The sequence below is a fragment of the Leucoraja erinacea genome, unplaced genomic scaffold (genome assembly GCF_028641065.1).
Source record: "Leucoraja erinacea ecotype New England unplaced genomic scaffold, Leri_hhj_1 Leri_1589S, whole genome shotgun sequence".
NCBI lineage: Eukaryota > Metazoa > Chordata > Chondrichthyes > Rajiformes > Rajidae > Leucoraja > Leucoraja erinaceus.
The window spans coordinates 15,639-26,680 of NW_026575879.1; the positions used below are offsets into that span (position 1 = coordinate 15,639).

The 11,042-nt window shown below is 59.8% G+C and overlaps 1 long non-coding RNA gene across 1 annotated transcript; it reads right to left on the reverse strand.

The window, feature by feature from the left end:
- Positions 1-729: 729 nt before the first annotated feature.
- On the reverse strand, positions 730-10,236 carry LOC129715994 (uncharacterized). The gene is made up of 3 exons (XR_008726581.1): positions 10,220-10,236; positions 3,570-3,703; positions 730-815 (listed from the first exon to the last, which is right to left on the reverse strand). It is a non-coding gene; the product is annotated as an uncharacterized LOC129715994 (long non-coding RNA).
- Positions 10,237-11,042: the final 806 nt, after the last annotated feature.

The window sequence follows — 11,042 nt, forward strand, 5'->3', positions numbered from 1 at the left end:
AGAGAGAGAGAGAGAGAGAAATGGGGAGAGAGAGAGTGAGAGAGTGGTAGAGAAAGAGAGAGAGACGGGGAGAGAGACGGGGAGAGAGACGGGGAGAGAGAGAGAGGGGGGAGAGGATGGGGGGAGAGAGGACGAGGGGAGAGAGAGAGGGAGGAGAGGAGAGGGGGGAGAGAGAGACGGGGGGAGAGGACGAGGACGTGGAGAGGAGAGAGGAAGGAGAGGGAGATGGTGGTAGAGAGGGGGAGAGGATGGGGAGAGAGGACGGGGAGGAGAGAGAGAGAGAGAGATGGTGGTAGAGGGGGAGAGAGAGACGGGATGAGAGAGACGGGGAAAGGAGAGAGGGGGGAGAGGGAGGACGGGGGGGAGAGAATGGGGATAGAGACGGGGAAGAGAGGACGGGGAGAGAGAGAGGGAGGAGAGGGAGAGAGAGAGAGAGAGGGAGGAGAGAGGGGACGAGGACGGAACAAGGGGAAAGTGCGGGGGGAGACAGGATGAGAAAGGGGGAGAGGGGACAGAGGGGGGGAGAGGGGAGAGAAGGAGAGAAAGGAGGATAGAGGGGGAGAGAGGGGGGGGAATGGAGAGGGAGAGGGGGAGTGAGGATGAGAGGGGGAAAGGGGTGGGGACTGGTGGTGGTCTTACTCATATCGGTGGTCCTCGTACTGGCTGTCGTGCTGTAAACTCGAAGATGTCGACCTCTACGCGTGCTCGCGCGCGGGCAACGGCGACCCGACGCTGTTGATCTGTTCACGGGCAAAGGGCCAACGCCACCCTCTCCCCGCGCCCACACAACGTGATGCGGTCGTCCAGGATCGAGGCTGGAAAACAAACAACCCCGCTGTCGCACCCCGTGTGGTTGAGTGTGGGGGGCGTGGGTTGGGCGTGGGTTTGGGCGTGGGGTTGGGGTGGGTTTGGTGGGCTTGGGTTGGGCGTGGGTTGGGCGTGGGTGGGCGTGGGTCAGCGTGGGTCGGGGGCGTGGGTCGGGCGTGGGTTGGGCGTGGGTCTGGCGTGGGTCGGGCGTGGGGTCAGCGTGGGTCGGGCGTGGGTCGGGAGCGTGGGTCGGGGCGTGGGTAGGGCGTGGGTTGGGCGTGGGTTGGGCGTGGGTTGGGCGTGGGTTTGGGCGTGGGTCAGCGTGGGTCGGGCGTGGGTTCAGCGTGGGTTGGGCGTGGGTTGGGCGTGGGTCGGCGTGGGTCGGGCGTGGGTTGGGCGTGGGTTGGGCGTGGGTTGGGGTGGGTTGGTGGTGGGTTGGGCGTGGGTTGGGCGTGGTTCAGTGGGTCGGGCGTGGGTCGGCGTGGGTCGGGCGTGGGTCGGGGCGTGGGTTGGCGTGGGTCGGCGTGGGGGGGCGTGGGTTGGGCGTGGTTTGGGCGTGGGTTGGGCGTGGGTTGGGCGTGGGGTCAGCGTGGGTCGGGGGCGTGGGTCAGCGTGGGTTGGGCGGGGTTGGGCGTGGGTTGGGCGTGGGTTGGGCGTGGGTTGGGCGTGGGTTGGGCGTGGGTTGGGACGTGGGTTGGGCGTGGGTTGGACGTGGGTCGGGGGTGGGTCGGGCGTGGGTTGGCCGTGGGTTGGGCGTGGGTTGGGCGTGGGGGGGGTGGGTCGGGCGTGGGGTTGGGCGTGGGTTGGGCGTGGGTTGGACGTGGGTAGGGCGTGGGTCAGCGCGGGTTGGGCGTGGGTTGGGCGTGGGTTGGGCGTGGGTTGGGCGTGGGGTGGGCGTGGGACAGCGTGGGTTGGGCGTGGGTTGGGCGTGGGTTGGGCGTGGGTTGGGCGAGGGTTGGGCGTGGGTTGGGCGTGGGTCAGCGTGGGTTGGGCGTGGGTTTGGGCGTGGGTCGGGCGTGGGTCGGGCGTGGGTTGGGCGAGGGTTGGGCGTGGTTGGGCGTGGGTTGGGCGTGGGTTGGGCGTGGGTCAGCGTGGGTTGGGCGTGGGTTGGGCGTGGGTTGGGCGTGTGGATTGGGCGTGGGTTGGGCGTGGGTTGGGCGTGGGTCAGCGTGGGTTGGGCGTGGGTTCGGCGTGGGTTGGGCGTGGGTTGGGCGTGGGTTGGGCGGGGGTGGGCGTGGGTTGGGCGTGGGTTGGGCGTGGGTCGGGCGTGGGTCGGGCGTGGGTTGGGCGTGGGTTGGGCGTGGGTTGGGCGTGGGTTGGGCGTGGGGTCAACGTGGGTTGGGCGTGGGTTGGGCGTGGGTTTGGGCGTGGGTCGGGCGGGGGTCGGGCGTGGGTTGGGCGTGGGTCGGGCGTGGGTCGGGGCGTGGGTCGGGCGTGGGTCGGGCGAGGGTTGTGCGTGGGTTGGGCGTGGGGTTGGGCGTGGGTCGGGCGTGGGGTTGGGGGCGTGGGTTGGGCGTGGTTTGGGCGTGGGTTGGGCGTGGGTTGGCGAGTGGGTTGGGCGTGGGTTGGGCGTGGGTCAGCGTGGGACAGCGTGGGTTTGGGCGTGGGTTGGGCGTGTGGGTTGGGCGTGGGTTGGGCGTGGGACGGCGTGGGTCGGGCGTGGGTCGGGCGTGGGTAGGGCGTGGGTTTGGGCGTGGGGTCAGCGTGGGTTGGGGCGTGGGTTGGGCGTGGATTGGGCGTGGGTTTTGGGCGTGGGTTGGGCGTGGGTTGGGCGTGGATTGGGCGTGGGTTTGGGCGTGGGTCGGCGTGGGTCAGCGTGGGGTCAGCGTGGGTCAGTGGGTGGGTTGGGCGTGGGTTGGGCGTGGATTGGGCGTGGGTTGGGCGTGGGTTGGGCGTGGGTTGGGCGTGGGTTGGGCGTGGGGGTCAGCGTGGGTTGGGCGTGGGTTGGGCGTGGGTTGGGCGTGGGTTGGGCGTGGGGTTGGGCGTGGGTTGGGCGTGGGTTGGGCGTGGGTGGGGTGGTGGGTGGTTGGGCGTGGGTTGGGCGTGGGTCGGGGGCGTGGGTCGGGGTTGGTGTGGGTCGGGCGTGGGTGGGTGCGTGGGTTGGACGTGGGTTGGGCGTGGGTTGGGCGTGGTTGGGGCGTGGGTTGGGCGTGTGGTTGGGCGTGGGTTGGGCGTGGGTTGGGCGTGGGTTGGGCGTGGGTTGGGCGTGGGTTGGCGAGGGTCAGGCGTGGTTGGGCGTGGGTTGGGCGTGGGTTGGCGCGTGGGTTGGGGTGGGTGGGGTGGGTTGGGCGAGGGTTGTGGGCGTGGGTTTGGGCGTGGGTTGGGCGTGGGTTGGGCGTGGGAGGGGCGTGGGTTGGGCGTGGGTTGGGCGTGCGGGTTGGGCGTGGGTCGCGTGGGTCGGGGCGTGGGGTCGGGCGTGGGTCGGGCGTGGTTGGGCGTGGGGGGCGTGGGTTGGGCGTGGGTTGGGCGAGGTTGGGCGTGGGTTGGGCGTGGGTTGGGCGTGGGTTGGGCGTGGGTGGGCGTGGGGTTGGGCGGGGGGTCAGGCGTGGGTCGGGGCGTGGGTTGGGCGTGGGTTGGGCGTGGGTTGGGCGTGGGTTCGGCGAGGGTCAGGCGTGGGTTTGGGCGTGGGTTGGGCGTGGGTTGGGCGTGGGGTTGGATGGGTGGGTTGGGCGTGGGGGCGTGGGTTGGGGCGTGGTCGGGCGCGGGTTGCGGTTTTTTGCTGCTGTTTTCACTGTGTGCTGCTGTCCAGTTACAATACTCACCCATGCGGAGTGTGGTAAAAACCTGCCGGCTACGCCGTGAACACATCAGTAACAGGAGCAGCAGCGCTGGCAGTAACTGCATCTTCCTCCACTCCTCATGGAACCTGATGGTCTCACTGTCCCACAACGCCCACCTACACACCCACACACAGCGGCGGCGGCCAAGACCACGGGCAAGAGGCAAGAGCATTATATTAACACTAGACCAAGTGCAGACCCGTCGGGTGTGTTTCCCCAACGGCGTTTGCGGGGGAAACAGTAACACTAACCACCCCCCAAACACACAGGTGGGGGGAGGGGGGGGGAGAGGGAGAGGAGGAGGAGGAGGAAACGGGAGAGATTTGGGAGGGAAAGGAGAGCGGGTAGGGGGTGGAGAGGGGGATGGGGAGTGAGGTGTGGGGGAGGGGGGGATGGGGAGGGAGAGGGAGAGGGATGAGGAGAGGGAAACATAGAAACATAGAAATTAGGTGCAGGAGTAGGCCATTCGGCCCTTCGAGCCTGCACCATTCACCATTCAATATGATCATGGCTGATCATCCAACTCAGTATCCCGTACCTGCCTTATCTCCATACCCCCTGATCCCCTTAGCCACAAGGGCCACATCTAACTCCCTCTTAAATATAGCCAATGAACTGTGGCCTCGACTACCCTCTGCGGCAGAGAGTTCCAGAGATTCACCACTCTCTGTGAAAAAAGTTCTTCTCATCTCGGTTTTAAAGGATTTCCCCCTTATCCTTAAGCTGTGACCCCTTGTCCTGGACTTCCCCAACATCGGGAACAATCTTCCTGCATCTAGCCTGGCCAACCCCTTAAGAATTTTGTAAGTTTCTATAAGATCCCCTCTCAATCTCCTAAATTCTAGAGAGTATAAACCAAGTCTATCCAGTCTTTCTTCATAAGACAGTCCTGACATCCCAGGAATCAGTCTGGTGAACCTTCTCTGTACTCCCTCTATGGCAAGAATGTCCTTCCTCAGATTAAGACATGTTGCATATTGCTGCTCGGAGGAAACATAAATTAGATCCAGGCCGTGTTAAACAGAGCAAGATTCATATCTAACAACTACAAGTGGCAGAGCTGACCAGCATGAAAATGGACCTTAAACTTCATCCACCTACCAGTCGCCGCAAGTTCATCAGACTGACAACATACCACAAGATCAAGTATAACATAGAAACACAGAAAATAGGTGCAGCAGGAGGCCATTCGACCCTTCGTGCCAGCACCGCCATTCATTGTGATCATGGCTGATCGTCCCCTATCAATAACCCGTGCCTGCCTTCTCCCCATATCCCTTGACTCCACCAGCCCCTAGAGCTCTCTATCTAACTCTCTCTTAAATCCATCCAGTGACTTGGCCCTCCACTGCCCTCTGTGGCAGGGAATTCCACAAATTCACAACTCTCTGGGTGAAAAAAGTTTTTTCTCACCTCAGTCTTAAATGACCTCCCCTTTATTCTAAGACTGTGGCCCCTGGTTCTGGACTCGCCCAACATTGGGAACATTTTTCCTGCATCTAGCTTGTCCAGTCCTTTTATAATTTTACATGTTTCTATAAGATATATCCCCTCATCCTTCTAAACTCCAGTGAATACAAGCCTAGTCTTTTCAATCTTTCCTCATATGACAGTCATAGAAACATAGAAACATAGAAATTAGGTGCAGGAGTAGGCCATTCGGCCCTTCGAGCCTGCACCGCCCATCAATATGATCATGGCTGATCATCCAACTCAGTATCCCGTACCTGCCTTCTCTCCATACCCTCTGATCCCCTTAGCCACAAGGGCCACATCTAACTCCCTCTTAAATATAGCCAATGAACTGTGGCCTCAACTACCCTCTGCGGCAGAAAGTTCCAGAGATTCACCACTCACTGTGTGAAAAAAGTTCTTTTCATCTCGGTTTTAAAGGATTTCCCCCCTTATCCTTAAGCTGTGACCCCTTGTCCTGGACTTCCCCAACATCGGGAGCAATCTTCCTGCATCTAGCCCTGTCCAACCCCTTAAGAATTTTGTAAGTTTCTATAAGATCCCCTCTCAATCTCCTAAATTCTAAAGAGGATAAACCAAGTCTATCCAGTCTTTCTTCATAAGACAGTCCTGACATCCCAGGAATCAGTCTGGTGAACCTTCTCTGCACTCCCTCTATGGTAATAATGTCCTTCCTCAGATTTGGAGACCAAAACTGAGGAAGGATATCCCCTGACTCCGCTATTTTTAAGAGCACTATCTAGCTCTCACTTGAAAGCATCCAGGGAACCGCCCGCTGAGGCAGAGAATTCCACAGACTCACAACTCTCTGTGAGAAAAAGTGTTTCCTCGTCTCCATTCTAAATGGCTTACTCCTTATTCTTAAAACTGTGGCCCCTGGTTCTGGACTCCCCCAACATCGGCAACATGTTTCCTGCCTCTAGCATGTCCAAACCCTTAACAATCTTATATGTTTCAATGAGATCTCCTCTCATCCTTCTAAACTCCGGAGTGTACAAGCCCAGCCGCTCCATTCTCTCAGCATATGACAGTCCCGCCATCCCAGGAATTAACCTTGAAAACCTACGCTGGGCTCCCTCAATAGCAAGAATGTCCTTCCTCAAATTAAATTAGAACCAGAATTACAGAACGAGCTGCCGGGAGAGGTAGTTGAGGCTGGGACTATCCCAACGTTTAAGAAACAGTTAGACAGATACATGGATAGGACAGGTTTGGAGGGATATGGACCAAACGCAGGCAGGTGGGACTAGTGTAGATGGGGCATGTTGGTGGAAGTGGGACTAGTGTAGATGGGGCATGTTGGTCGGGGTGGGACTAGTGTAGATGGGGCATGTGGGTGGGGGTGGGACTAGTGTAGATGGGGCATGTTGGTCGGGGTGGGACTAGTGTAGACGGGGCATGTTGGTCGGGGGTGGGACTAGTGTAGACGGGGCATGTTGGTAGGGTGGGACTAGGGGCATGTTGGTCGGGGTGGGACTAGTGTAGATGGGGCATGTTGGGACGAGTGTAGATGGGGCATGTTGGTCGGGGTGGGACTAGTGTAGATGGGGGCATGTTGGTCGGGGTGGGACTAGTGTAGACGGGGGCATGTTGGTCGGGGTGGGACTAGTGTAGACGGGGCATGTTGGTCGGGGTGGGACTAGTGTAGATGGGGCATGTTGGGTGGGGGTGGGACTAGTGTAGATGTGGCATGTTGGTCGGGGTGGGACTAGTGTAGATGGGGCATGTTGGTCGTGGTGGGACTAGTGTAGATGGGGCATGTTGGTCGGGGTGGGACTAGTGTAGATGGGGCATGTTGGTCGGGGTGGGACTAGTGTAGATGGGGCATGTTGGTCGGGGTGGGACTAGTGTAGATGGGGCATGTTGGTCGGGGTGGGACTAGTGTAGAGGGGGGCATGTTGGTCGGGGTGGGACTAGTGTAGACGGGGCATGTTGGTCGGGGTGGGACTAGTGTAGATGGGGCATGTTGGTCGGGGTGGGACTAGTGTAGATGGGGCATGTTGGTCGGGGTGGGACTAGTGTAGATGGGGCATGTTGGTCGGGGTGGGACTAGTGTAGATGGGGCATGTTGGTCGGGGTGGGACTAGTGTAGATGGGGCATTGTTGGTCGGGGTGGGACTAGTGTAGATGGGGCATGTTGGTCGGGGTGGGACTAGTGTAGATGGGGCATGTTGGTCGGGGTGGGACTAGTGTAGATGGGGCACATTGGTTGGGGTGGGGACTAGTGTTGATGGGGCACGTTTGTCGGGGTGGGACTAGTGTAGATGGGGCATGTTGGTCGGGGTGGGACTAGTGTAGATGGGGCATGTTGGTCGGGGTGGGGTCAAGTGTAGATAGGTCGTGTTGGTCGGGGTGGCACTAGTTTAGATGGGGCATGTTGATTGGCGCGGGACTGGAGGAGGTGGGGCATGTTGGTCGGGGGGGGGACTAGTGTAGATGGGGCATGTTTGGTCGGGGTGGGACTAGTGTAGATGGGGCATGTTGGTCGGGGTGGGACTACTGTAGATGGGGTAAGTTGTTCGGGGTGGGGCTAGTGAAGATGGGGCATGTTGGTCGGGGGGGGACTAGTGTAGATGGGGCATGTTGGTCGGGGTGGGACTAGTGTAGACGGGGCATGTTGGTCGGGGTGGGACTAGTGTAGGCGGGGGGCATGTTGGGCTGGTGTAGACGGGGGAAGTTGGGGTGAAGGGCCTGTTTCCACACTGTATCACTCGGTGACTAGTGTAGACGGGGCATGTTGGTCGGGGTGGGACTAGTGTAGATGGGGCATGTTGGTCGGGTTGGGATTAGTGTAGATGGGGCATGTTGGTCTAGTGTGGTGGGGGGGTGGGACTAGTGTAGACGGGGCATGTTGGTCGGGGTGGGACTAGTGTAGATGGGGCATGTTGGTCGGGGTGGGACTAGTGTAGACGGGGCATGTTGGTCGGGGTGGGACTAGTGTAGATGGGGCATGTTGGTCGGGGTGGGACTAGTGTAGATGGGGCATGTTGGTCGGGGTGGGACTAGTGTAGATGGGGCATGTTGGTCGGGGAGGGACTAGTGTAGACGGGGCATGTTGGTCGGGGTGGGACTAGTGTAGATGGGGCATGTTGGTCGGGGGGGGACTAGTGTAGATGGGGCATGTTGGTCGGGGTGGGACTAGTGTAGATGGGGCATGTTGGTCGGGGTGGGACTAGTGTAGATGGGGCATGTTGGTCGGGGGTGGGACTAGTGTAGATGGGCCATGTTGGTCGCGGGGTGGGACTAGTGTAGATGGGGCATGTTGGTCGGGGTGGGACTAGTGTAGATGGGGCATGTTGGTCGGGGTGGGACTAGTGTAGACGGGGCGGGGGCATGTTGGTTGGGGGTGGGACTAGTGTGGATGGGGCATGTTGGTCGGGGTGGGATTAGTGTAGAGGGGGCATGTTGGTCGGGGTGGGACGGGTTTGTAGTGTAGACGGGGCATGTTGGTCGGGGTGGGACTAGTGTAGACGGGGGCAGGTTGGGGGGGGTGGGACTAGTGTAGACGGGGCATGTTGGTCGGGGTGGGACTAGTGTAGATGGGGCATGTTGGTCGGGGTGGGACTAGTGTAGACGGGGCATGTTGGTCGGGGTGGGACTAGTGTAGACGGGGCATGTTGGTCGGGGGGGGGACTAGTGTAGAGATGGGGCATGTTGGTCGGGGTGGGACTAGTGTAGACGGGGCATGTTGGTCGGGGTGGGACTAGTGTAGACGGGGCATGTTGGTCGGGGGTGGGACTAGTGTGGGGCTGTTGGTCGGGGGGGCAGTGTAGATGGGGTTGGTCGGGGTGGGACTAGTGTAGATGGGGCATGTTGGTCGGGGTGGGACTAGTGTAGATGGGGCATGTTGGTCGGGGTGGGACTAGTGTAGATGGGGCATGTTGGTGGGGGTGGGACTAGTGTAGACGGGGCATGTTGGTCGGGGTGGGACTAGTGTAGATGGGGCATGTTGGTCGGGGTGGGACTAGTGTAGACGGGGCATGTTGGTCGGGGTGGGACTAGTGTAGATGGGGCATGTTGGTCGAGGTGGGAGTAGTGTAGACGGGGCATGTTGGTCTGGGTGGGACTATTATAGATGGGGAATGGTGGTCGAGGTGGGACTAGTATGGATGGGGGTGGGACTAGTGTAGATGGGGCATGTGGGTGGGGGTGGGACTAGTGTAGATGGGTCATGTAGGTCGGGGTGGGACTAGTGTAGATGGGACATGTTGGATGGGGTAGGACTAATGTAGATGCGGCACGTTGGTCGGGGTGGGACTAGTGTAGATGGGGCATGTTGGTCGGGGGTGGGACTAGTGTAGATGGGGCATGTTGGTCGGGGTGGGACTAGTGTAGATGGGGCATGTTGGTCGGGGTGGGACTAGTGTAGATGGGGCATGTTGGTCGGGGTGGGACGAGGGTTGATGGGGCAGGTTGGTCAGGGTGGGACTAGGGTAGATGGGGCATGTTGGTCGGGGTGGGACTAGTGTAGATGGGGCATGTTGGTCGGGGTGGGACTAGTGTAGATGGGGCATGTTGGTCGGGGTGGGACTAGTGTAGATGGGGCATGTTGGTCGGGGTGGGACTAGTGTAGATGGGGCATGTTGGTCGGGGTGGGACTAGTGTAGATGGGGCATGTTGGTCGGGGTGGGACTAGTGTAGAGGGGGCTTGTTGGTCGGGGTGGGACTAGTGTAGATGGGGCATGTTGGTCGGGGTGGGACTAGTGTAGATGGGGCATGTTGGTCGGGGTGGGACTAGTGTAGATGGGGCATGTTGGTCGGGGTGGGACTAGTGTAGATGGGGCATGTTGGCGGGGGTGGGACTAGTGTAGATGGGGCTGTTGGTCGGGGTGGGACTAGTGTAGATGGGGCATGTTGGTCGGGGTGGGACTAGTGTAGACGGGGCATGTTGGCCGGGGGATGGGACTAGTATAGATGGGGCATGTTTGGTCGGGGTGGGTCTATAGTCGGGGGTGGGGCATGTTGGTCGGGGTGGGACTAGTAAACCTGCACGTCTTTGGAGTGTGGGAGGAAATCAGGGAACCCGGAGAAAACCCACACAGGTCACGAGGAGAATGTGCAAACTCCGTACAGACAGCACCAGCGGTCAGGATGGAACTCGGGTGGGTCTATGGCGCTGTTAGGCTGCAGATGAAGTACCGATAAAAATGTTGGCTTACCAGATGATAGTTCAAATCCTCCCTTCTCTTGAAAACTCTCGCCTCCCAACAGACTCCTATCTCTTTCTCCCAGATCAATTGAACATCCACCTAGTATCTGCAGATCTCATCTTCAATCATTCTCCTCTCAAAGCTCACTCTCTCTCATCCCTCCCTCTCTCCTGCTCTTCCACACACTCTCTCTCTCCCACCCTCCCTCACCTCACTCCCTCCCTCCCTCCCTCTCTCTCCTCCATCCCTCATAACTCTCTCCATCTCTCCCTCTCCCTTCCTCCCTCTCTCTCTCTCCCTCTCCCTCTCCCTCTGACTCCATCCCTCCCTCTCTCCCTCCCTCCCTCCCTCCCCTCTCTCTCTCTATCTCTCTCTCTCTCTCTTCCCTCTCCTCTCTCCCTCCCTCTCTCTCTCTCTCTCTCTCTCTCTCTCTCTCTCTCTGTCTCTCTTTGTTTCTCTCTCCCTCTCTCTCTCTCTCTCTCTCTCTCTCTCTCTCTCTCCCTCTCTCCTCTCTCTCTCCCCCCCCCTCCCTCCCTCTCTCCTCTCTCCCTTCCCTCCCTCCCTCTCATCCTCACTCTCTCCCTCTGAAAAGGGGACCTCCCTGGACATCATCTCTCTTCCTCCCCTCTCCAAAAAACTCCCTCTCTCCCTCCCTCTCATTTCCCTCCTCCCTCCTTCCCTCCCTCTCTATCTCCCACCCTCTCTCCCTCCCTCCCTCCCTCTCTCACTCCATCTCTCCCACAGCGTGGCAAAGAATTCCACAGATTTAGTGTAGACGGTAACAAAGATCATAGTTTAAATCAGGGCAATTTATTACCACCTGTAGACAATA